We start from the raw sequence: 27,710 nt of genomic DNA on the forward strand, positions 1-27,710 counted from the left end.
GGCCGCCAGTGATTGGCGCTTGTCTATAAGAAGAGCCGCTGCTGTGTTCGGGGCTGCCTCCGCTACAATCAGACTGAGACACTCCATGCGTGCGTTAGCGAGCTCCGGCAACAGTGCGCTTATAAAAACCAGCCCCAGGGACACTGGCCGCAACCAAGTCGCCTCGAACCCTGGATTATTCAGCCATCCTGCTGGCTGCTGAGTTTTAAACAACATTAAAGATTTTGTTTCCCCCTCCACCTTTTATTTTTGGGGGGGTGGGGGGGTGGAAACAAAACGCAGCGACATGTGTGGTCTGAGGTTTTATTTTATTTATTTTCTTTTTTTTGTTGTTGAACAGGGATGGAATAGCGACTTCCTTGAGTTCACGAGCCAGCAGTTGCAAGCAGTGACATCCAGTAGCAGAATTTTGTTTAAAACTTTTTTTTGGTTTTAAAAAAAATTAACAAAAAGCAGTAGTGTAACGGAGGGGACTTCCAGCCGACTGCAGTAGTAGCCTGCATGAGGAAATACTGTTGAAAGAATGCCTGCCCATAGAGATGATTTAATCAGACCGGGTGAGTTAAAACAGTCATCTGTAACTTTTCCTTTTTCTTCCATAAACTGTTAATGTACAAGTAATCTGTTTTCTGTACAATAGATTTATCTTACAAGTAAGGCTTCAGGAGACTGTTTATATTACAATTAGTTGTCAAATGTGTACGCTGCCAGACAGTGCTGGGGTAAAGGAACGTGTAGTCTGTTGTGACTGGCCAAATTGCCCTCTACTGTGTTATAATTTTTTTTGGGGGGGTGTTCCTTTTCCCCCACAGATTTAAAAAGTAAACACAGATGCATGCAGATTGCCTGAATTTCTGAGTGAAATCTAGTGCTGACTGTGTTGTTAAGTGCAGTCAGAGAACATCGGGGGGAAATCATACCATGTTTTTCATGGGCACTTAGGTGTGTAAAACTGCAACCTTGTTCTGTGACTTTTTGGTAGACTTCAGAGCCTGGAAGGGTTAATGAGTAATACTTGTAAATCAAGTTGGGCTCAATAATAATGTGATTTTATGGGGGAAGGGTGATTAGGAAATGCAGGGGAACAGGGATCAAAATGGAACTCGAATTGCTGGCAGCCTAATAACCTGTAAGGTAAAGTGTTGAACAGGAAAAGAATAATAAAGGAGCAGCAATAAAAGTTAGTTTAAGATAAACTTAAGCCTTAATAATTAAGGGTGGAGCTACTCGCTACTCTTGTAGAAACTGTGGGAGCTTGGCGCCAATAACTGTATATACCCTTATTAAAGGTGTGGTCCAATACCATGTAATGTATTTCAGTTTCAATTTGTGTGAAAGTTTAATTGCTACTGCCTTGCAGGTTGACAGTTGATGCATGCCAGTCGACAACAGGGCAGACAACATTCCCAAGCTACCTGACATCCAGTTGTTAAGGTTTTTCATTGTGGGAAAGGTTGGGGAAAATGAGATCCAAACATGTTTCCTTCCCCCCCCCCCCACTTAAACTACAGGAACAGCTAGTAAATGTGATACTAGCTGGCATTCCTGACTTATTAAGAGGGGAACAAGACATGGAGATGTTATTTTTTAAAAGTTAAATTCATTTTTTAAATTGAAAGGAAGGTTTTTTCAGGTGTCCCTATTTTCATGAAATATATGGCCTCCCAAAAGCCAGTGTCCCTGTTAAGTTTTCTTTGATTTTTATTTTTAAATACCAGTGCCAACTGAAGCTTGCTAAAATCTCTCAAACAACTCCCACCCATTAGGACTAGGGAACAGGAAAATTGGGCACTAATCACAGCGTTGATGACACCCATCTCACTGCCCACACACACTCTGGCATTCTCAGTTGCACAAGAAATCAAGCTTGAGGCACCATAAATGGAGGAGTGTGTATCTCAGTTGAACACTTATGTGGCACAAAGATCATAAGCTTTGTGGGTGTGTCTGATACAGCTAGTGAATTGAGCTTGTCTGTAGTGAGATGAACTTATTGTTGCACTGGCACTGTCACCAATTACCAGCATTACGTAAGAAGATTGCGTAAAGCTACCATGGAATTGGAGAATTTTATAGTGTAAGGCTCTTTACACCTGCTGGTTGCCTGGAAGAGCTATCCATTTAATTCTCTTCCATTTCCCCAAGAACGTGTTTCAACTTTATCTTTTTAATATTTTGAAACAAAAAGGTATAATGGACTTTGTTGCGCTTTTTCCATTTAGGCTGTCCATCCCTAACAGCTTTAGTTCTAAAGGTAAATAAATTAATATTGCTCCTAATGTCTGTATTTTTGAGTGATTATCCTAAATTCTGTCATTTAACTATAGTAATGAAACTAAGTTTTGATGAGGCAAATGGGATTTTAAAAAAATTTAACAGCTCTATTTAGCATCATCTTGTTGCTTTCTTATCTAATAAAGAATCTGCAATTTCTCTTGTTAATCGCGCTGACTAAAACTTTTCAGCTCTGCTATCGTGTTGACAAATCTCTTCTATTACATTTCCTACAATGTCCAGGACTGGTCAGTTGGAGTTGGACTGTTGTGTCCAGTGATTTATAAAAGTTTAACTGCTTTCTTTTTTTTGCCTGCAAGAACTCATCTGGATGATTAGATATATTGAACGTGGCTCTTTAAAGAGGAGGCAAGTTGTAAATGCCTACAGAAGTATAGACTCAAGAACATCACAAATAATTTGCTTAAGTCCAAAAGATGTAGGACATGTAATGATAAGGGTTACATGATTGTATGAGGGAAAAGATTTGATTGTACTCTGGGATTTTGCAATCTCCATCTACAACTTGCTAGTCAAAAGCTAGCATCACAGTGAGGCTTCAGGTCAAGGAAGTGATCTACTACTGCATGGAGATCCTTTGATCTGCAGCCATGGTATTCATACTTGTCTGGTTTGCGTCATTCTGAAGTCCACGGCACAGTCATTCCATGATATCCATCATTCAACTACACCTTGACCCTTCTTTCTAATGCCTATCATTTTCGTCAGCTCTGATCATCTCTTCTGGTTGCCTTGCTCTTGTAATTTCATTTACCTCTTCATTTGTCTTGTGGTCTTTATACTGGATTTTCCTTCCACATTTCAAAGGCTTCCCTTCTACCACAGTGACCTAAGCATCTCAAAGTAAAATATGGGTCCTGTGCACTTTTCTACTTGGGCAGCAGATGGGAAGAGGCATTGGCATCCCACACTTCTGTTGGTGACCTGGTGCTGGAGTTTCCATCAGCGTGGGACTGCTGAGCAGCTGAGATGCCCCCTTCATGATTCCACAAGTTCTGGTGAGAGAGAGTACAGTAGCTAAGACCCTGGCTCTCAGATTTTGAGTCATGGTACACTGTTTGTAATGTCACTTTAAAATTCTGCCATGCTGAAGTTTTCAGTCATGAAAGAAAGTGCTTTTCTCTTGCTATGTTGAGTGCTAAGACCGCTAGTGTCTGTTTATATAATGGATGTAATTCTTAACTTTCCTGAGACCTTATCTACCTTGTTCACGTGAGATCATGTTAATTTTTAAGGGCTTCTTGAATCGTTTTGCAAGTTCTCTCAAGGACCTGAGAAGTGTCCGCTCAGGCTAAATTATTACTGAATGTCACACAGGATGTTTAAATCAAGCTTTCACTAAGTTCATGGTTTGGAATCATCATGCTAACTCGGTCACTTCTACTGTGTGATTGTTAAACAAAAATGGCATAAAGATCAGCATTGATGCTAGCATAGGCATCAATGAATTTAACCATAGAGCCATTTGAGGACCTGTATGTGGTACTGATTTTGCAACTTCAAAGTTTTAGAGAAGCAGAACCTTACACTCATTTTGTTTATGGTTAGGCAATAAAATTGCACATTTTTTTGTTTTGTATTTTCATATCCACTAAGTGTGATTCCAATGAGGACCCTCCTGTGTTTTGGGTTGGAATGTTCTCCAGATAGTTGTTGTGGTGGAGTACCTAACTACATAACAGTCATGTTCTATGGAATGACTGGGGTATAATTTCAATGAACATCACCTGAATTTAAAAGATCCTTTTCCACATAAGTGAAGAAACTGAGCAGGTCAATCCATGAAATCCATCAGGAAAAAGACTGGCTGGTGGCACAGTTCTCCCCATAATGAAGAGAAGCAAATGTGTTTAACTTGTGAATGCCTACTCATGATATCCCTGATCTGTTCACCAATGCAATCATCATTTAAAATTTTCTTTCCCTTTTGATTAGTTATACCAGAAAATAAGGAATGTAACAGTTTGTATTAATTTCCCATTTTAGTTAAAAGTTAAGGTTAGTGCCAGAACCAGATTGCTTGGACTTTTAGTCTTGTGCTTCATTGCACTGACTGTCTCAATAGAAGCTATGTTCAAGTGATCAGAGTTGAAACTGTCATAAACCATTAGTGTGACAATGTTTGCATGTGGCAGGAATAACTTGAGATAATGCTAGCTTCCGGGATTTACTTTGTAATGAGTTTTGGTGTGAGGTTGAGGGGATCATCTGTCTTTTGGGTCATTCCTTATGTTCCATTTTGTGATGAGCTTTACCTATGAACATGTAACAATTGTAGGCTTTTCATTTATGCTGCTTTATAGAAAGTAAGAGCACAATATCCTCCGTAGGCACAATCTGGCCTGTGGCTGCAAAGTGACAAAGAAGTGCTGCTTCTCAATCTCCAATGGTGATTTCTTGATCTCGGTCTTCTATGGGGGCGGGGAAGTCCAGCCAAAACACCTTACTAATTTACGTTAAAGTTGTTTCATGACCACTAATAATAATTTTTATGCTGGGCATGGATATCAGAAAATGTTTTCCTAATTCTTCTGGACTATATTCATGCAATCATCTACATCCCATTTTAACATTTTTGCTAGTGGTGAAAACACCATAGTGGTGTAGCATCAGTTCTTCTTATGAAATAAACATTTTCTTTTTCTTCCACCCCCTGTATGCAGTTGGTAGAAAGTTTTTACATCAACATGGAGCAAAAAAAATATTGCTTGCAAAGAATGGATGTCTTAGAAAATGAACAAAGTGTCCTTTCACATTTCTAAATTTCAGTACTAATTCAGATCAAAGAAACATGAAGATTCCCTTTCTCTATCTCTGTCTCCCATAGTCACAAGGTTGACTACAGTAAACAATTGTGCAGTAGGGAGCATTCTCCTACTGTTCAAGAAATAACCATCAGCTGAAACTTTCCATACGGGATCACTGTTATTCTCTGGATACTAAGAGGGCAAGTACTACTTAGTTTCCTGTTGTTCTCTGTACACCAAGACTCCTTTTTATCCAATGAGAATAGTGAAGGGCAAATTGATGTGCTTTTCTGAAGTTGAGGTTGAAGTGAATTGCTCAGTCTTGATAGATGGAATATTATAATACATTTGCACGTTAAATTTCAGTTGTTAGTGTTTTACTGCATGGAGGTGACCAATATGGAAAAATATTCCTTTCCACGTTGCTGTTTGTGGGAATCCTCAAAGCATGTTTTTCAACGTATAATAAACGATACTGCACCTGACTTCAGTATCACTGATTCAGAATGTCAGATATGTCATACTCTTCTACTTAACTGAATCATTAACTTCAAGAGGCACGGTTTCATTTAAAATTGGTTAACAGATTTATTTTAGTACCTAAATTTGTGTACATTACATCAGAACACAGCCTGTCATTTAGATGTGGCATCATGTGAGAATGACACATGCGTTTAGATCTTTTTCAAAGTCAAAAGTTAGCTGTCAAGTACTTTTTTGTCCAGAAGTCTCATCTGTTCTTATTTGGAATTTCTGCAGCCATAAATTTTGCCAAGAGGACATTGTCTATTTACCAACCTAGCAGTGTTATTCTGGTGCTGATTTAGTCTCAATGACCGCTGGGGTGATGTGCTTTTTTTCACTTTTTTCCCCTCCTTAATAGATTGACCCCTGATATTCGCCTCGTCCCCACCCCACCCCGTAAGTTACAGCTGCCTCACGCTGCCAGGGACCTGGGTTGGATTCCACCCTTGGGCAATTATGCAAACTCCACACACTTTCCGTGTCTGAGTGGGTTTCCTCCCACAGTCCAGCAATGTGCAGGTTAGGTGGATTGGCCTCAGGAAATGCAGGGTTACAGGGATAGGATAGGGTGATGAGTCTTGGGGATGCTGTTTGGAGGGTTGGTGTGGACTTCATGGGTCAAATGGCCTGCTTCCACACTATAGGGATTCTACCATAAGTTATCAGTGACTGGACTGCATGGGCACTAATGAGCTGAAACATTCAACCATCATATTGTAATAGAGGGCAATGTGGTACCTGACCACTTGCTTCCACTATCAATTGAGATTTTACTGGTAATTTTTATTTTTGTGTTCTCTAACCTTTTTTTGCAATCAATTAAAATTCACTTTCTGTTACTGTAATTTTATTTCTGTCACTGCTATGTGCATGATTGTTACTAGTATTCAGAGGCATTGTAAATTTGGAATATCTGTATCAATGGGTGCTTTTTTGCCTTTAACCGCAATTAGGTATAGTATTACTAAGTGTCTTCTTGCTATTTTTACTTGTAGTGTATACTTACCAATATTGCTTCTCTACAGTGGAATGCAAAGCTAGCTCTGAAGGGAAAATTTTGCCCACAACTCTACTTGTACATCAGAAAATTCTCCCTTCTCAAATTGTTGCCTGACTGTGATAGCACTTTCACTATTTTAGTAACAACACATTTTGACCATTAAGCATCCTAGTATGAATCATTGATTTGTCATTTCCGTGCACCTTTCTCAACTTTAAATGTAAAGCCAATTAGCTTTAGCTTAGTGGCACTTTTGGGGGTTGCAGACAGTATCCATTGCCTTCAATCGGTATATAAAGCAGGGCAAGAGTTATAGCTGGGGGAAAGGCAATTATGAGGCAAGATTTAGGATGGAGAAGGAAACTGCAGGGGCTGGGCACAATCGAAATGTGGAGCCTGTTCAAGGAACAGCTACTGCGTGTCCTTGAGAAGTATGTACCTGTCAGGCAGGGAGGAAGTGGTCGAGCGAGGGAACCGTGGTTTACTAAAGAAGTTGAATCTCTTGTCAAGAGGAAGAAGGAGGCTTATGTAGAGATGAGGCGTGAAGGCTCAGTTAGGGCGCTTGAGAGTTACAAGTTAGCCAGGAAGGACCTAAAGAGAGAGCTAAGAAGAGCCAGGAGGGGACATGAGAAGTCTTTAGCAGGCATGATCAAGGAAAACCCTAAAGCTTTCTATAGGTATGTCAGGAATAAAAGAATGACTAGACTAAGATTGGGGCCGGTCAAGGACAGTAGTGGGAAGTTGTGTGTGGAGTCCGAAGAGATAGGAGAGGTGCTAAATGAATATTTTTCGTCAGTATTCACACAGGAAAAAGACAATGTAGTCGAGGAGAATACTGAGATACAGTCTATTAGACTAGACGGGATTGAGGTTCATAAGGAGGAGGTGTTAGCAATTCTGGCAGGTGTGAAAATAGATAAGTCCCCTGGGCTGGATGGGATTTATCCTAGGATTCTCTGGGAAGCTAGAGAGGAGATTGCAGAGCCTTTGGCTTTGATCTTTATGTCGTCATTGTCTTCAGGGATAGTGCCAGAAGACTGGAGACTAGCAAATGTTGTCCCCTTGTTCAAGAAGGGGAGTAGAGACAACCCTGGTAATTATAGATCAGTGAGCCTTACTTCGGTTGTGGGTAAAGTGTTGGAAAGGATTATAAGGGATAGGATTTATAATCATCTAGAAAGGAATAATTTGATTAGGGATAGTCAACACGGTTTTGTGAAGGGTAGGTCGTGCCTCACAAACCTTATTGAGTTCTTCGAGAAGGTGACCAAACAGGTGGATGAGGGTAAAGCGGTTGATGTGGTGTATATGAATTTCAGTAAAGCATTTGATAAGGTTCCCCATGGTAGGCTATTGCAGAAAATACGGAGGCATGGGATTGAGGGTGATTTAGCAGTTTGGATCAGAAATTGGCTAGCTGTAAGAAGACAGAGGGTGGTGGTTGATGGGAAATGTTCATCCTGGAGTTCAGTTACTAGTGGTGTACCTCAAGGATCTGTTTTGGGGCCACTGCTGTTATAAATGACCTGGATGAGGGCGTAGAAGGATGGGTTAGTAAATTTGCGGATGACACCAAAGTCGGTGGAGTTGTGGATAGTGCGGAAGGATGTTGCAGGTTACAGAGGGACATAGATATGCTGCAGAGCTGGGCTAAGAGGTGGCAAATGGAGTTTAAAGCGGAAAAGTGAGGTGATTCACTTTGGAAGGAGTAACAGGAATACAGAGTACTGGGCTAATGGTAACATTCTTGGTAGTGTGGATGAGCAGAAAGATCTCGGTGTCCATGTGCATAGATCACTGAAAGTTGCCACCCAGGTTGATAGCGTTGTTAAGAAGGCATACAGTATGTTAGGTTTTATTGGTAGAGGGATGGAGTTTCGGAACCATGAGGTCATGTTGCAGCTGTGCAAAACTCTGGTGCGGCCGCACTTGGAGTATTGAGTACAGTTCTGGTCACCGCATTATAGGAAGGATGTGGAAGCATTGGAAAGGGTGCAGAGGAGATTTACCAGGATGTTGCCTGGTATGGAGGGAAGGTCTTGTGAGGAAAGGCTGAGGGTTTTGAGGCTGTTTTCGTTAGAGAGAAGAAGGTTAAGAGGTGACTTGATAGAGACATACAAGATGATCAGAGGATTAGATAGGGTGGACAGTGGGAGCCTTTTTCCTCGGATGGTGATGGCTAGCATGAGGGGACGTAGCTTTAAATTGAGGGGTGATAGATATAGGACAGATGTCAGAGGTAGGTTCTTTACTCCGAGTAGTAAGGGTGTGGAATGCCCTGCCTGCAAAAGTAGTAGACTCGCCGACTTTAAGGGCATTTAAATGGTCATTGGATAAACATATGGATGATAATGGAATAGTTTAGGTTAGATGGGCTTCAGATTGGTTTCACAGGTCGGCGCAACATCGAGGGCTGAAGGGCCTGTACTGCGCTGTAATGTTCTATGTTCATGGTATAAATCACTTAAGAACAGCCAGAAGAGAGGAAATACTATGCTGATCGGGGACTGTTTGAACAGGCATGTTAGTTAACAGTCTGTGTGGTGAACAGTGGCTTCTAAACAGCTAAATGTCTTGTCCCAGTGTAAACCTTTAGCCGGCATTTTTGCTACTTTGACTTCTTGCTCATTCTTGGGGAAAACCCTGCACTGATGCCATATTGAAATCAACTGGTTGGAGCTCTGTCTGTGGCATGCATACTCCACTGTCCTGTTAGGAAGAAGAATGTGTGCTGGCCAGCAGAGTACAAGATGAAAAATGTTAATGAAAATAATAAATACTGGGTGAAAATATGTGCAAGAGTGCTCTTTTTTTAATTTTAACTGAAGATGGTCAAAAAGTCCCTAGTACTGTGCGGAAGGCACTTCCAGAGATATTTTTGGTTTTGAGTTGATACCTGAGAAATTCCAGTAATAAAACAGTTAATGACTCACTATTAATTAAATATTTAATTTTAAATGGTTCACCACATTTTTGTGTGAAATGTCTGCTGAACATATTTGAGTAAAGCTTGCACTTTTTACACTGACACAGCATTAAGGTGTGTTAACTGTTGGTGCCATTATATGGCAAACTATGTATCCCTAAATTAATCTAAAGCCTGTGGATTCTAAATGTTAATCTGATGGAGCAAAAATGTTAATGTAGTTGTTCTGTAGCTTTTCTGCAGACCCTCGGTTATGTCTGTTATTCAGTCCATTTATGCTGTCTTCCTTTTGAAAGTCCATCTCACGACTTGTCTGCTTTTTGAAATGCTCTAAAATAGAGCTGTGCAAAAGCTATTCTTTATGTTTTAAAGCTTATTCACTCTCTTGTATAAGCACTTTCTCAACTTGTAAGATGCTGACTCTTGCTATGATACATTTCCAATGATCTTGTCAATGCTCTTCATTACCATGCGCATGATTTGCTCTTTCTCTCTCTCTCTCTCTCTCTCTCTCTCTCTCTCTCCCTCTCTCTCTCTCTCTCTCTCACATCAGGTTTCTCCCCATGAGGGTTGGTAGGATAGCCATCATCTAAGCATGATCTTGCTCCAGCTCCACATACCACATACAACAAGACTCACATATACTTCCATGGCATTATTTTTGAGTATAGAGAAACGCAAGCTGCTTCAGGCATTATCCAGAAAGTGCAGAGGCAGGGTAGAAAATTTATAAAATGCTAATCAAGAAAATAAGGGTGTTTTGGAGGAGAAATGGGAAGTCACATGATTAGGTTTAGGAGGAAATTTTAGAGAATGAGGCTCAGGCTACTGAAGACAAAGCTGTTGATCTGTGCATGCTATTCTGCTGTAGTCTATCAAGAGTTTGGGAAAGTCTTGAGTGCTGAAAAAGACTTGAAATGAGGGCTGAGGCCATGCAGAACTAAAATTCAAGGATCACGTTGACATGTGGAGGGGTAATCAGTGAGTGAAAGCCTGTGTAGGATATAGGACAGCCAGCAAGGATTTTGGATAACCAAAATTTCGTGGAGCTGGGGCAACGTTGCGGTGCTGTAAATTGGAAATGATGAAGGGATAAATGATGGCTTCAGTGGCAGACCAGTTGAGAGGATAGTGGAGCCAGATAATGTTGGAGATGGAAATGGCCAGATTTTGGGATTGAGAATGTAACATTTCATGTACTTGGGTAGGATAACAATTGCAAATGTCTGCTTCAGTCCAGGACAGTACCTTGGGATTGACAAGGAATTTGTTGTAATCTTGTATTGATAACTTCGGCCTTTCCAACACTTAGCTAGAAGGAAGTAGTTGTGGCCTGTCCAAAGCTTGATATCTGACAACTGGCATTGAAAACTTTCAGTTGGTGCATAATGAGCTGGTGTGATCAATTAATGATCTATTGAGTGTGATCTTATGTCTGTGGATGACGTCACTTGGGCTGGGTGCAGAACAGCAACTAAAGTGACCCTTCTGGATATAATTTAAGTGAAACCTAGTATTACTGAAATGGAAAGCAGAGGAGAGTCAATTGGTTGGTATGTATTGACTCTAAGGTGTAGAGATATGAATAGAATGCACAATTATCAATGAGGATTTAACTTGCTTCAGTGATAGGAATAAAATGTAATTGGAGATTTTTTAATTATAAAGTTCTGGGAAAAGTAGGATATGATTTGAAGGGACACAGCATGCTCAAGCACTTTAGAGGAGAAAGGAAAGTTGTAATGGCTCAGTAGTTTGCAAGGACGTGGAAATTGATTGGTGGTCTTTTAAAGATGGCAATTTACAGCAGTTTCATAGGGGAAGGGAAAGTATCTTGGATAAAGGAAACATTCTCTCAATTTTGACAAAAAGAACCTGTACTTGTATAGTGCCATCAACATAAGATATCATAAGGCACTTCCCAGGTGTGATAAATAAAATTTGACAATGAGCCAAAATGTAATATTAGGACAGAACCAAAATCTTTACCAAGGTGGTACATTTTAAGGAGTGTCTTGAAGGTGGATAAAGAGGCAGAGATTTACTGAAGAAAATCCACAGACTGGGGCCTAAATATGAAAGCATGTTGCTAATTATGAGACAGTTAAAATTGTGAAGCTTGTGAGCACAGATATCTTGAAGGAAGCGGGGCTTAGAAATACAGAAGAGTATGGCGGTGGATGGGTTTGCAAACAAAAATGAAAATTTCAAACTTAAGCATTATTTAACCAGCTACCATTGCAGGCAATGGATGATAGGTGAACAAGGCTGGTGGATAAGGATTTCAACAACTGATGTTGAAGGAGAGTAGGATTAAGTTTGTTATGGAAGCAGATAAAGTTGATCTTGGTGTTTGGTGTGAATGATTTGAAACTTGACTCTTAAGACACCAGCATTTTGTGAGCATTGTGAGTCATTGCTCCTCGGTTCTCAGGAGAGAGTTGGAGTCAGAAACTGTTGAACAGAGTTTGTACAGGCTTGAAGATCATCGCTTCAGCCTTTCCAATATTTCTCCTCCTAAACAAGGATGTATTTATTTCCTTCATGTTGAAAGCATTAGGAGGGAGTGGATAAGTAGAGCTGGGTGTTGATGTCGTGTGTATGTGTGTGTGTGTGAAAAGGTGTGCTGTCAACTAACAAGGTGATAAAGAGAAGTTACGTGGTCAGTAATTTAGTGGGAATGGAATAAAGATGGATGTTATGCCAAGATGATGGATGAGCAATAGGTACATTCCAGTGTGTAGCTGTTTGAAGTAAAATATGGTGGGACCATGCCAGGGGAAATGCTGGGAACAAGGGCATCAAGAATGGAGTGAATGAAATATATATAGAAATATTGTAGTGAATGGAAGGCTAAAAGGCTAGGCAACTGGGAGTTTGAAAGTGCAGTTCTGTGATTAGTCATTTGCTTCCAGGGATTGACTTGGAAGTGTGCGCTGAGGGTTTCAGGAAAATGCTTGGAAATGGCCTTGTCTGTGAAGCCCAGTAGAATAGAGAATTTTGGGTGACGACCAACTTGAGAGGTAGCTGTGGGAAATCGAACTTGTACCAAGAGAGGTTTAAAGAGCCTAGGAAGACAATAGTTTTGTTTCTAGTCAGTGACAGGATATGGATGCTAGGAACACTGGTATTTCATTGCCTGTCCCAAATTTTCATTGAAGGCTGTGACAAGCTGTTTTCACGAATTCAGAGGAGTGTGGGTAAGATGGATACTGCAAACTAGCTCCTCTTTCCCTTTCACGAAATGTCGGGGGGTGGAGAGACAGTATATCAGAAATTTTGGTTTCGACAGCAGCAGTTTTGAAGTAAGAGGGTTGGAACAAGGTAAACATTACAATGTAGAAAAGATCTTTGAGGGATAACCGGGTGATGTAATCTACCCCCTTCAGAACTTACTAGATTGATACCAAAAGCAGAAAAACTGGTTTTATTTTCCACTGAGGTGGGGAAAGAGGATAGTTGCAACAATTGGATGGAGGTCAGCAATCTTAAACACAAATCAGGCATCAAACCTGAGACCCTTCCAGCTCTGGTCTGTTCCAAAGGCTTGTTAATTTCTAACTGGTTATTGCATCTTGGTTACTAATTGAAATTTAGAGCTGTTGATTATCACAATGATACGTAGAAACTTATCTCAACAGCCTGGGAAAAGATAGCTTAAAATTTGAAGTCGTTTCCATACTTGCATAGGGATTAATGAACATGGATTTATTTAGGATGTGAGCTATTCCACAGTGAGTCATTGTAACTTGGTTCTCATTCTCAAAATAAATCTGAATGAATCAGCTCGTACTTGAATCAGTCCAATTGGAACCATAATTGAACCCAGTCCAATTGAAAAGAACCAGCTAGAAACCTGATAGAACTTATCAATGTAGAGAGAGCCTAACCCACTTCATTTGAGTCAGACAGCAGCTTAATTATTTTGTGAGCATCTGTTGTAATGATAGCAATTGCAGCCAGATGGTCAGTCAGTAATAACACTTAAAAGATGTTTCTCATTGACCAGTCAGTTTCTTGAAGCTGTTGTGTGTTCCCTATGTTCATATTATATGTAATCATGGTAGAATGAATCAGCACAAATAATTAGGGACTTTTGGGCATCTTGGCATCTGTGTTGTAACTACAGCACAAGTGAAGTGACTATTCGGTATTTGAGTATTATGAATGATTCAGTTCCTGTTGGTGCGATCCTGCTGACAACAATTTGGTTAGGAGAACTCAAAAAATGTATCAGAATGTGGATGTGGTGAGCCTAGTCATCTTCGAGGTATTTCAGAGGAAACCCACATCAACTGTAAAAATGAACTTTGAGCTTCTGGACTCCAATAATAGTTTCAGCATTGCTTGGTAGGCATCCTTAATTTTGATTTCTTTTCAATTTATCTGCCATTGGAACTTTGAAGGTACAAATTGTAACACAGCTAGTCCTGAAAGTATGAATATAATTTCTAAATTTTGTGCTGTTTCAGATTGCCTTTAATTCTTATTCATTTACAGGATGAGGGCGTCACTGGCTAGGCAGCATTTATTGCCCATCCCTAATTGTCTAGAGGGCAGTTAAGAGTCCACCACATTGCTGTGGGTCTGGATTTGCAAGTAGGTCAGACCAGGTAAGGATTCCTTCCCTAAAGGATACGACATTGGGTTCACGGTCATCATTAGATTCTTAATTCCGATATTTATTGAATTCAAATTCCACAATCTGCCATGGTGGGATTCGAACCCAGGTCTCTGGATTAACAGTACAGCAATAGTACTCTTTAAATTACTGCTTGTTGAGCTTTTGATTATGTGAGTAAGGATATAAACTGAACCTCCAGAGCAGAAGAAATGGGGTTGTAAAATTTGGGAGGAGGGTGGGTGTTTTCAGCTGGTGTTTATTTTCCATCATCTAGAAACAAGTATAAAACTGGCATTGGCAGAGGCTGGTTAATTTCCAGTTTCTCCTTTTTAATTTGTCTTTTTTAAAATAAAAAACAAGGTGACATGTTCACACATGAATATTCTAATGAGAGACTAAAACCTGCCTGGTCTTTTGTCCCACTGATTTTCTGTGGAATGAAAGTCATGGGCTCTACAATAGAGGGGAAAATCCACTCCACTAGATTATTGCCCAGAGGATAGAGAAATTGATCCTTCTGATTTGTTTATACCAAACTGACTTTCACTCATTTGATTGCGCTAGACTAAGTTAACAACTGCCTCTTCTACATTCTCTGCCCTCTGTCCTCTCCTGCAGGTGTTAGTGGTTTGCAGACCCAGAACTACCGAACCTTTTGGAACCTCCCTGAAATAAACATTCTTCATGTCTAAATCCTTTTCTCTTTTTTTTGTTTTTGAGTTAAAATCCATTTCAGCCAGTTGATGCCATTACAATTGAACCAAATCCTTGTCCTCAATATCAAAATGCACACTTGGAAATTAGACTACTTTTAATATTAAACTTTTACTAACTTCAATTCGTCTTGCTCCACTTTCTTAGACTTAACATTAAATAGTGCAGATAAGGAGATTATTTTTTGTGCACAATGAACTTGCCTTCAATTTTCTTTTTTCAATTTTGTAGAATTCGAGTTTTTTTATTATTTCATTGTGCATGTTATTTTGCATTTGGAATACATCTTGTTTGACTACTGTACACCCTCCCAATCGTTGTATAGGTTTTTCTGGCATCTTGACCAGAGTCTAATAAAGTACGTGAGAGTTGACTGAATAGTGCATTGTAAAGCTGCAAGGTCTCCTCTGGAGACTAGGAACTGGAATTTTTCCTGCTGTAATGCTGTTTTCTTTTCAGCTGGTAAAGTGGAGGGAAGTCACAAGGAAGACCTCGCAATGTGTCCACGCCTCGGCCCTGAGTTTTTTGGCAGAGGAAAGCCTATAGAGGGGTTGACTCCCAGTCCTTTCTCTTCGACCCCACTCCTCTTTTTCAGAGGTGCCTGCTGCATCAATGAAATCGTAGCAATTTTGCTTGGGCCTCCACAGCAATCTACAGATGTCTTGATTAGATTTCTCCTGTTCTGATGTCTTCGTTGAGCTTGCCAGATTCAACCTTCACAATGTTGGGCAGTCCGAGCCATTCCTGTTCATGGAAAGGAGGGAAGTCCGTGAATGCAGCATTCCAGCACCATTTTATGGTGCCAGCAAATAATTCCTGCTTCTCCCAATGTCAAAAACAGTAACTTGCTTTTTCAGTGAAGTGGTCGAGGGTTACAAGGCGAAGGTAGAAAAGTTTCTCAACCAGCCATAATTGAATGGCTGACCAGAATCGATGGGCCAAATGGCTTAATTCTGCTTGTGTCTTTCACTAGTGAGGTGTATAGCACATTGGCATGAAAAGATCACTCTTGAAATGCCCATTGGACTCCAGTGTACAGAAAGGACCTGAATTGGCACATTAAAGCGAGGCAGCAATTGAAATGAGCCAGTGCTTCAAGTGCTCGGCAATAACTTTGATAGTGGCAGCAATTGCTGATGTTAACCAGAAGTTCATTCTACCAAACCTTACTTCTGCCTTTTAACACCAATTTCAATTTCAATTCCAATCAACTCCATCAAAATCTAGATCTTGTGCCTTCTACGTTAGTAGAAAAGGAGGGTTTTATTTGATAATCCCTGGGAGAAATCTGAGGCACTTCTTATTTGGATCCAAAACAATGAATGTGGCTTAGAAGCAAAAGTACCGTATTGTTCTTCTCAACACTTGCAATCAATTTTAATATTACAGTTCCCACTTGTACTCATCTTTTTAAGCTTATGATCTAACTTATCTGTAACTCCGTCAAATGAGGAAAGACTTCTTGGGAAAAGCCATTAATGCTAGATGGATGAGCTAGTGATGTTGCCTAGAATTATTGGTTGTTTGACATATTTAGAATGTAGGGGTTATTCTAGGATTTTGCTTCAGTGAAAAGTTAGGTAAGAACAACCTGTACCCAAACTTCCTGAGTTTTTGGTTGATAGCTTTTAATATACTAGCCCTTGGGTTACTTGTTTCCAATTCCTGCAAGACTACACCTATCCCCAGTATTCTTTCAGGGCAAGAGACAGCAAACATTCCTCAGCCTGTTTCATAAACCTCCCATACTCCATCTGAGATAGGCTTTATAAGTTTTTAGTGTCCTGATTACAGTTCTTATGTCACATTCTGCTTTATAGAACTCTGACTTCCTCTCTATTTGATTGTAAGTTGTTTTTGTTTATTCCTTCAATCTTATGCCATCTTTATCTTCTAGATTCTTGGCACATCTAATACTTCTTGACCTACTTTGGCAAATCTTGTATTTTTTCTTCCTTTTTATATAACTTTCCTCTTTTCAAATTTTCCCTATTTATCATCATGACTTAAAATGCAATACTGAATAAGACTGTTTTTAAGAATTTCCCTATTTAACTTCCATTTCATTTTACCGGCATTCCTCTTTGAAAGTTAATCACGTTTTTGGCCTGGGGCTGATTGCTACTTTTTTTAAAATTGCCTTTATCCATTCCTAAAAGTTGCTGTTATGATATGGATCTTCCTTTTAGCCACTAATGTGAATTGGGTCCAGATGTAAATGACCTTGATGTGGTTTACCTTGTACCGATTTCACTCATTCTGACAATCACTTCACTTTGAATATGTCCATTTGTTGAGACATTGTAGACTGAATTAGAGTTGTCATTGAATTTAGGGCGATCAATTGGTGTCGCCTTTTTGAGTACCGCATCCCATCTTAATACTTTCCAGGAGCCGTTTGACCTGTTCTGTACGAGCTGGCATTATTTTCCTAGTGGGTGGAAGGCTAAAACTGAACTAGTTTGAATTACTGGATATAGCAGGATTTGAATTCAATAAATATCTGGAATTAAGAATCTATTGATGACTGTGAATCCATTGTTGGAAAAACCCATCTGGCTCACTAATGTCCTTTAGGGAAGGAAACTGCCATCCTTACCTGGTCTGGCCCACATGTGACTCCAGACTCTCAGCAATGTGGTTGACTCTTAACTGCCCTCGGGGCAATTAGGGATGGGCTATACACACTGCCTAGCCAGCGATGCCCTCATTCCTTGAATGAATAAAGAAGTAGTCTGCACACTAATAGTGAGGTGATGAGGAGAATAGGTGCATTGAAATCTATAGTTCAAAGTGGTGCTAAGCCATGAGTAGATAAACCAGGACAAAAGAATGCGCTGGGGACTGGAAGACTGTACTTGCAAAATATTTACAACTCTTTTGAGCAAACACAGATTGTGAAAGGTGGATGATCAGTAATAAGATTGCTAAAGTAGTTGAATCTAGAGGTAACAACATTCACTGGAGCAAGTGTGGAAGCAGAAACACTTGGCAATTTGTTTATTTTTGTAAATGGTATTAAAGCATTCCTCTATTAAGATGGTCTCCAGTATGTGACTCTTGCTTAAAATATCTGAACTGTGGAAATCGGATTGTGGAAAATTCACAAGGCAAGAAATACAAGCAACGCAGTTTACAAATGTTACTTTTAAAATGCCTATTAGTGACTTCCCTGTAAATTAATGGGAAATCAATGTTTCACAAGTTGTGTATATTCTGCAAGGGATCATTTTAGTTGAGTTGCATTTAAGAATGAAATTGTCAAAAGCATCATTTACTACAACTGACCTATGTATGACAGGGCATGTTTTATTATAATAACTATATATAATAAATGAATCTGAAGAGCATGTATCTGTTGCCTGTCTGAATTTTGCTGTTTCAGTCTAACCTTTTGTTGTTTTATTTTGTTCACTGTAGACACTACAACTGAAACTGACTCTGGCTACCAGCTGAGTGATAACTACAATAGTGCTATAGTTCCTGGCCTTCCAAGTAAGTGCTTTCATTTATTACATATTCTATCCCCACAGCCCCCAGCTACCATGTACTCAACCACAAGACTCATCAATCCAAATGCCAATGCTGTAGGCAACATTAACTGTATTCTACTACAGGCTCTGAAACACTACCCAAATAAACTGCTGGTTCTGAAACATAACTGCTACAGAAATTGTAAATTTTGTGGGGAGGATCTATTGTGTAAAATGTTTAAAACAACATTTCAAAACTTGATGTTTCAAGCAAATTGTTTTAAATTGCCTCTTCCCAAAATTGGTACCCTCTAACTCATTCCTTCATTTTTAGTTGCTCAGCCCAAGAGGGCAGGCTAATTTACAATATACTGAATGTTCCCAGATTTACCTTGCCCACATAATGCCACTCCTGCCTGAAAAGTTAAATGTCATTTCCTCTCCACTTAGTGGAGACCTTGGCTGTCCCCATCATTTAGGATATAATTCACTAGCTTCTCTTGCTTGCTATTAGTTAGGGGTTTTCTTGCTGCTGAATAATGTATACATTTAATAAGTGCCTGTAAATTCAGGATTAATTAATGTAAACCCCAATTCAGTCTTCAGAAACTGAAGACTTGTGTCTGTATTATTGGATTTGAGATTGAGCTCTATTCCTTTCTTCACCTGGTGCCCATTTGTATTTCCAGCATTGCACTTTCAATCAATGTTCACATCTGCTTTAGTCCCCTCCTTCCCTGCACCCCCACCACAGCCCTCCTGTGCAGTCATTGTCAAAATGGCAATCCATTCCAGTGGTGGTCCACAAGGATTAATGCTGGGGCCTCTGTTTGTAATTTATATAAATGGTTTGGTTGAAAAAGAAGGTCTGGTTTAAGTTTGCAGATGACACAAAAATTAGAGTTGTGGATAGTGAGGAAGGTTGTCGAAGGATGCAGCAGGATATAGATCAGTTGGAAAGTTGAGTGGAGAAATGGCAAATGGAGTTTAATCTGGAGAAGTGTGATTTATCTTGGGAGATCAAATGCAAGAGGGAAGTATACAGTTAATAGCAGAACCCTTGGGAATAGTGATATACTTTTCTTGAGGTGTAAGTCCATAACTCCCTGGGCTATGGGCATTCTACCTTCATTGGTCATATTGTATATAAAAGTTATCAAGTCACATTACAGCTGTGTAAAACTTTCGGCTGCATTTGGAGTATTGTGGGGCAATTCTGGTCATCACACTATAGGGAGACTTTGGAGAGGGTGCAGAAATAGTTTCAGGATGTTGCCTGGATTGGAATGTATTGGCTATAAGGAGAGGTTGGACAAACTTGGATTGTTTACACTAGAGCATCGGAGGCTGATGGGTGACCTGATAGTGTATAAAATTGAGAGGCATAGATAGGATGGATAGTTGGAGTCTTTTTCCCATAGTGGAAATAAACCAATGTCCTGTGGTATTTGATAAGATGAAAGGGGGAATATTTAAATATGTGCGAGGTGTGTTTTTTTTACACAAAGGGTAGTAGGTACTTATCCAAATGTCTTAAGCATTGTAATTGTATCCATGTCCACCACTTCCTCAAGAAGTATATTATGCCCTAATGGGATAGGAGAGTCTGAGTCCTACTATGCTTAAAAAGTTGTACTCTTGTTTATTCTTATGACACATGTACTTGTTTAGAGTTTAAACTCTTCAAACCTCCTCATGTCAATATACTGCAAGCTACTTGAAATACTTACTTGGCAAGTTTCCTTAAGTTTAAACTGGAGGTTTTAATGTTTTATTGCAAAGTGCAAGTCATGTGACTATTGGCTACTGATGGTATATTTGACCATTAGTGTCACAATTAGTAGTCATGTGGGGCTCAATTAAATGCTATTTTCCAAAATGATAATGAAGTACTTGTTGGACGTGGCTGTATTCCAAATAAGTTTTTTTTTATATAAATTTGTCTTTGGTAGCAAACAATGAATCAACTACTGTGAAGTATGGGATTACTTTAATGTTTTCAGTTCTTTACTCCAAGACAAACCTGGGCCATAGCATCACAACCTTCTCCACAGGTAGGGCCAGGAGCCAGGTTTCTACTCTCAACATGGTGGGAGTGGGGGGTCTGTAACATTAATTTGGTAATGCCTGCTTAATCCATCTGAGCAAAGAAACCAACAAAATACAGTCTGCGACAGGGAGGAAGGTAACAGTGGCCACATCTCCAGTGTTAAAAGACTGGAGCAGAGGCTGTGGAGCGGATAAGATCATTGCCAGTGATATCTGGCTGTAAAGCAAGCTGGATTATTAACCCACATGACATATGTATGTAGCTGTCTGTGATGGTTGAGTACTGCAAGTGTTGGAGTGCATTATTCACTTCCAAAATGCACATTTTCAAAACTGTACGCAATCTGGAATTCTTTACCTAGAGGGGTCTCTGAAGCTTGAATGGTTGACAGCAAGACAGAGAAATCGGTGAATTTCTGCTGACTAATGACATGAGGGGGATGTGTGTAAACTGGCATTGAGGTAGAGTAGCAGTCTTGGTGGACTGAGTGGCCTTTTCTTTCCGAGTGTCAGATCGCACATAGGGGCCTCTTTAGTGCTGTACTGTCTTTCTCTCCCAACTGATGCTGCTGCAGCTGATCTTTGGGGTCAGAAAGCCTGAAAGTGTTTGGGAGGAAGTGATGGGGTGTGAAGAAGGGAGGTCCATGGGTTCCCTAATCAACAGTTGTTTTATCATGAGCATCCTGATTTGAGAAGGGATGAGTCAGGAAGTGCTATCAGTGTCTAGCTTCAGTGATGTTCAATGTTGCAGGGTGTGTTGGTGCGCGCTTTCACCAATGTAGAATTCAGAAGATGGATGGGATCATTGTCTCCCACTGTGGCAGTTCTATTGTGTGTCTGTCTTGTTCTTTGAGAGCTTAGCACACCTGGAAACATTGCAAAGAAGTTGCACTACGTGGTACAAGAATCATTTACACATTGTCTTGCACCTTTTTGAAAAAGCCAAAATTCACAAAGTTTGTGAATCAACACTTTCACTCCAATCAGGGCAGACTAATGTCTACCCTAACCTATTTCTCCCACGTTCTGTATTGGATTTATTATTAACTTCTGTTATAGCCCCTGTTTAGTCTTGGCCACAGGTGGAAACATTTGTCTCTGACCCGGTCATAATCTCAGACGCTGCTGTCAAGTTACTCCTCATTTCTTTCCAAAGAAGAGTCCCTGTCCAATCTATCCCAGTGAAGAGCTCTGTTCTGTTTTCATTTCTGATAAATAGATTTTTTTTTTTTCCCCCTCCTCTGAGCCTGTATATCCACTTTTATAATCTGGAGGTCAATATTGGTAAGGTTTTTAAGTTTGTTTTTAATTCCACATTCTTCCAGAGGCAAACCAAGTAATATGGTTTGCCTCTGGAAGAATATGGAGTTAAAACTTAAAAAAAAAAACTTTACTAATATGGACCTCCTGATTATAAGAGAGGATATTGTTTTTTTTTTCAAAAAAAAGCCCAGCAGGTTATTAAAGCAAACCATATTACTTGGTTTGCCTTAACTTGCTGGTTTTTTAGTAATTAGAACATCTGTAAGCTCTGATTCCTCTGTCTACCCTCCTCAATTCTTCCTGTCAAATGCACCACCTTCATTTATCTCTGTTGGACACCTGGTCAATTGCACATCCATTCTGCATGTTTATTAACATCATCCTGATTTTATTTTGATCTCTTCTCAATTAATCACATTCTACCAATTTCTGTCTTGAACTTTATTAAACTTAATTTCACCAACTAATTTATATTGTATCCAATGATGCTTTATTTCAATTGTCATTCTTTTTGCAACAATTTGTTTACAGCTGATTTTTGTACTAAGATTTCAAAGCGGGGTTTTGAAGGAAATGGAATCCTTGCATTGTCTCATTGCTCATAACTATTACCTTTATGTGCTGTGGTGCTCAAACATAAAACTGACTAATTGCATACATGTAGCATTAGCCCCTGAAGATTTGGAAGTGATGAATTGGCTTCTAGATGTAACACATCTCTTGATACCTGAGAGAAGAACATATAAAGTATTGATAGTGAAACGTTGATTTCTATCTGCAATAGTTAGCTGTATTTAGAAATAATTTCTTATTTTAATGCTGGCCATCTGTACATCAATTCATTTGATGCAGAGTTCAGATTTGTTCATCTGCAGTGATAACAGTCAGCCAAGGAAACGATCTTTGGTTTTGAAATAGAGATCATTGCATGACTTTTGGAAATCGGACTAGTTTGGCTTCTTCCTAAGCATCATGAGCTCTACAAAGAGATTTTTGACCTTAGATGATGAAATGACAATCAAATACAATGTAAATGTTGAAATAGACTTATCCTTCCTTTTATTGTAAAATGTGGCTCTTAGTGCTATCAGGTTATAAGCAAAACTTAAGTCAACTTACATTGTTACGGCATCAGATTGTTTCCATTCTGAGCCTCATTTGTTTCAATGATGTATTCCATCCAGCTGGACAGGAAAAGTAACCATATTATTTGGCTGAGAGAATGGTTTATGTGCTAAGCTTGAAGTATAGAACTTACAGGTCTTTTACAATGGTTTTTAGGACCCAACAAATCCTTACTGTTCCTATCATTTCAATTTAAGGCAGTGAACAATTGTTCTAAATGTTAGGGATGGCTTACTTTCTCTAGGTTCTACATATGATTGGCCTATATCACTGTCCTTATGAATGATCTCCTTCACACTGGGAAAGTATCCACTTTGGGTTTGTTGGCTGAGATCAAATCATCAGTGAATTACAAATAGTATGCCCCATTGGTGCTTGAGTAAACTGTTTCACCATGTTATCATGGTATTGTTCATCTCTCTCCTCTCCAGTGACCAGACAAAGAGGGAATTTGGTGATCTGTGCTGTTCCCCAGCCTAAAATTAAGACCAGTTATGGTGCATTGATGGCCAAGATCATCTTAACTGCACAAGACAAACATTAAACCTAATCTCTTCCTGATCTACATGAATCATACCCCTCTGAGTCATTGAGGAAGTTGCATGTCAATTGTATAACTGGTCCTCTAACCATTTTTGAAAAAAAAACTGTACAAATAAGATGAAACAATTGTGAACTTGTCTTTAGTACCTTGAAGGGCACTTTTTTTTAACTTAAAATAATTAACTGTGCTAACTGTTCATTTTGACAGGCTGATGTGATGATGGTGACAGCTGTCTGCTAACAATCTCCAATCCATCTTTCAGTGCCCATCATTTGCTCAGTAGTCAGTGTAGATTCTGTCTCCATCCAGCAGCTACATCTGGCTACTGGGTCTCTGATGGTATCACACTGCTGTGCTGCGGGCTCATTTACATTCTGGTTCAAGTGGCTTCCTATCCAAGGTGGAACAACAGGAAGATCCAGCGTTGAGATGCTGTAGTTACTGAATGGAAGCCCTGCTAATGCTGCTGTTGTCCTTAGTAATGGAGACTTCTAGTTGTAACTGTACTCAAGGTGTCAAGATTTAAACAGAAAGTTTTATTTGTAATCTTTAGTGGTAATTTAATTCATCTGGTGTTGGGGAATGGGCAGTAACTAAGCAACATCCAATTCTAAATTGAATTGTTACCTTCAGATTACATAACTGCAATTTTACTTCAACTCAAGTCAATATCTTGCATTCCTCTCAGTCAACCTCCAACAAAATGTTGCATTATTTTTTTTCCATGTTTGATTAGTCATTCTTTTGAAATGTAGCCATTGTGTTCATCTCTTCTGGATTATTTATCTGTGCTGTCTGAAATACACTTTCATTTGTCACTTTTTGATCTAATGTGAGAGTCTTTGCAGGCACTTCCATTCAAAGCTGCTGAAATCATTCAGACTCAGACCTTTTTCCTTTCTGAACTGTATGGGTCCCCAGCAAGTCCACGTGGCTTAAATATTAAGTGTTTTTCACCAATCACATTTGATTTAGTTCACTAAATAGTTCACACTAAATTAGGTGAACTATTTCAAATGCTTACCATCTTTTATCTGACTGAGCTTTGACATCTACCCAGAGTTTAAATGGGTGAAAGTATATCCAGCTTGCAGTCATTCACCTTGCAAATGTATTTTTCTTTTGAAAATCATTTTACTTTCAAGACCTAGAACTTTATAATAGTGATCCACAATCTTAACTCATAAGATTTCAGTTTTCTGTGGAAAGCAGGATTTTATTTGGCTAGCCCCATGATGACAACCTTCCTCTTCCCTAACCTGGACTATAAGTAGCTTCATATTTCCAGCAGTGAGTTCTGGAAATCCAAGACTATTCACACTCTTGCTCCCATTATTTCTCTAGAATGTGATTATTTACTATTTAGTAATTATATTGAATTTCACAACTAACCAGCAACAATTGTTGAAATTAATTCTCATGTGCAAAATCTACAATTGAAAAGTTAAAGGAATAAATGACCAATATGTAGGGTGACCAGATGCTCCATTTTCATCATGGCCCAACAAACTCCTAAGATGGTGATGGAAACAGAGGACAGTTTGTCAAATGTAAATTGAAGCTGGGTGAAGAAAATCTGAAATTCTGTTTTCCTTCCTGGAACACCATTCACATTGCATTGCATAGTATACAGGAGACCTGAATCCATCCATCCTCCCCTTGAGCTCTCCAAGAGCATTGTCACCACTTTGTCAATGTTGACTACTCTGTTGTTGCTGATACCCATTTCATAAAACGATCTACAGAATAGGGTTGTTAACTCCAGGCAGCCATATTCTGGGAAATATGCTCACAGGTCCTCCTGCTTTTAACTGTCCCTTCTCCCAGACTTCTGTCACTGGTACGCAACATATCTGTAGTTATGGAGCCTGCCCATTGATTTTCAATGTGTCCTGCATTTTGACTTTTTGAAAATCTGGTCACCTTCCCTGTATGTTTAATACTTTGTAGTTATTACAGACAACTTGTGAAGATCACTAACAGCCCCTAGTGGTAGAGATAAAGTCCTACATCATTCCATTTATTTCTCTGCATTTCACCACTCCGTGCTATGAATTTTTTTGTTCAAACTATGTTCAATCTTTCCTATCAATTCTCGGCCTCTTTTTCTTGATAGTCTTGCCTGTGTCTGGAAATTCCACTTGAGTTAGTATAATACAGTCAGACTGCAGGATACCAGTTGAGACAGATGAAAGATGAATTTACCACTGACGTCAGGAAGACTAGACATTCTTGTCCTAGACTTCTGTGTGGTAGTAGAAAGGAAAAGCCTGAATCATTCTAAGACCTGTGCTAGGAATTCATAGTTATCTCTTTGGATGGATAACCTCTCATCTTTAGGCACGTTTTTAAATGTTTATTTTACATCAATGATCTACTAACTTTCTTGCAAAGATGTTTCAGAACTCAATTTGCATGTTCGTTGTCACCTTCCCACACAATGTATTCAGTCTGAAAATGCTCAATTTTCCCTGGAGACAAGTGCATAGAGACTTGCAAGTGAAAACAACACCTACAGACACAGTCACTCCAGTTCAGCAATGGAATGCCATTATCTTTGCAGTTTCATCAGATTTTGAAGCAAGAGTACTTTACTCCATTAAACTGATGCAATGGAACCTATAGAAATGATATGATTTATTGTTAGACTAAAACATTGAAATCCCAGTACACTTGTTGCATTTCAGGGAGGCTGCGTCCAGGTATTTTATTTATTAGATTTGTTTTTCTTGTAATATACAATGTGGGAAAGGTTCCAATTGTGTTGAGAAATGAAACTACTTTGAGTAGGCTGATGATGATCTGTGATGATGACTTGTTTTTCCAGGTTTGGGCCTGAACCTGGCATACAATGTAGAATTCTGTGTTTGTATACCAACAGCTACATTGTCTGCTGGGTTTCAGGCTACTTGGAACAATAGCAAATCACTTCAAGATTGCAACATGGCTAACTGGAATAAAATGTAAGTATGCAAGCTCTTTTAAAAACAAGAATGTCACCATATTTGGACAGCCTAGTTACTCCAAATTAAGAATCCATTCCAAAGCTGCCTATCACTGCAATGTGCCAGAACTACATTGCATCTGTTTTCTTAGTTGTGTGTAATAACCTCAAGTCAAATATTCAACTGTAGTTACCTGGCAAACTGAGATACCTTGCTTAACCTGTGTTGTAAGCTGCCGTTGAAGCTTTTGGATATTTGTATTGAATAATGACTGATGCCTTTTTGCATGTCTTTCAATTGCCCGATGAGACATGACGATCTATGGATGAGGAAGTTCTAAACTTTTTAGTAACGGTCTGTGGAACAATGAAGGTGACTATGCCTGTTAGTCCCACAAAAGGGCATTCAGTTAATCCCACTCACATCCTTTTTTTTTTCTCCAAGGCTTTGCAGTTTCCCTTTTTTTCAAATACTAATCCAGTCTCTCTCTTTTTCTTTAAAAATAACTTGAGTTTGCTTCCCTGATGCTTTCAGATTGAAACAACCCCACAGATGCTGGTATCCTGTCACCAAGTCACCCTTTATTAACTTGTGGAGAGTCATTGATCCAGCTCCCTCAGCCAGCTCTGAGTGAACAGAATCTCTAACGCTCTGGTTCTTACATCAACCAGGGCTCCCTGATTGGACCAGATTAATAGCCCCAATCGGGAAACTCTGTAAAATCACTACATAGATCATAGGTAACTATTTTGTACAAAGCAACTCCTCTCCACTCTGAATCTTATTGTCCTAAACTTTTTCACCAAAAAATTTTGAGATGCAGAAATTTCTGGCGATGGTGTTGTCTTGATACCAGACTCTTCAACATTTAAATTTGCAGGTGGTATATAAAAGTTTTGTTCACCAAATTGTATGCAGCAGTTGTATGCAACAGACAGCTCAGCTGTAGAATGTTTGTCATTGAATTTAAAAACATTTGTAATGGAACAGCCAAACATTTGTTTTATGATGTACATCTTAAACTGATGAATGTTAATTTACAGGTTATATGCATAATCCAACATTACAGTTTAATTACCAGACTGCACGTGTATGATGGCATTGAATAATAAAGTAATTAAAGCATTTAACTACTTTTCGTATTCATTGTGTGATGTACCTCACTGAACAAAATCAGTATAATTTAAAAGGGTTTCTTACCTGTTCATGTGGTATGACGTACATCCAGAGCAGGTGGGACTTGACCCCAGGCCTCCTGGCTCAGAGATTGGGACACTGGCACTATATACAAGCCCCTTTCTCGGTACGGGAACAGGAGTAGGCCATTCAGCCTTCTGGGTCTGTGCCACCATTCAATGAGATTGTGGCTGAACCCCCTTTTAAATACTTTTTTTGCTTAACAAAGTTATCTACTTCAGATTGTTAATAACTGATCCTGCATTCACTGCTATTTGTGGAAGAGTCCAAAATATCTACCACC

At 39.4% G+C, this 27,710-nt stretch overlaps 1 long non-coding RNA gene across 1 annotated transcript; it reads left to right on the forward strand.

The window, feature by feature from the left end:
• Window positions 1-343: 343 nt before the first annotated feature.
• LOC125484398 lies at window positions 344-27,360 on the forward strand. Its single transcript, XR_007263232.1, has 3 exons — window positions 344-557; window positions 18,252-18,326; window positions 23,493-27,360. It is a non-coding gene; the product is annotated as an uncharacterized LOC125484398 (long non-coding RNA).
• Window positions 27,361-27,710: the final 350 nt, after the last annotated feature.

The sequence above is a fragment of the Rhincodon typus genome, chromosome 11, assembly GCF_021869965.1.
Source record: "Rhincodon typus isolate 14 chromosome 11, sRhiTyp1.1, whole genome shotgun sequence".
Lineage (NCBI taxonomy): Eukaryota > Metazoa > Chordata > Chondrichthyes > Orectolobiformes > Rhincodontidae > Rhincodon > Rhincodon typus.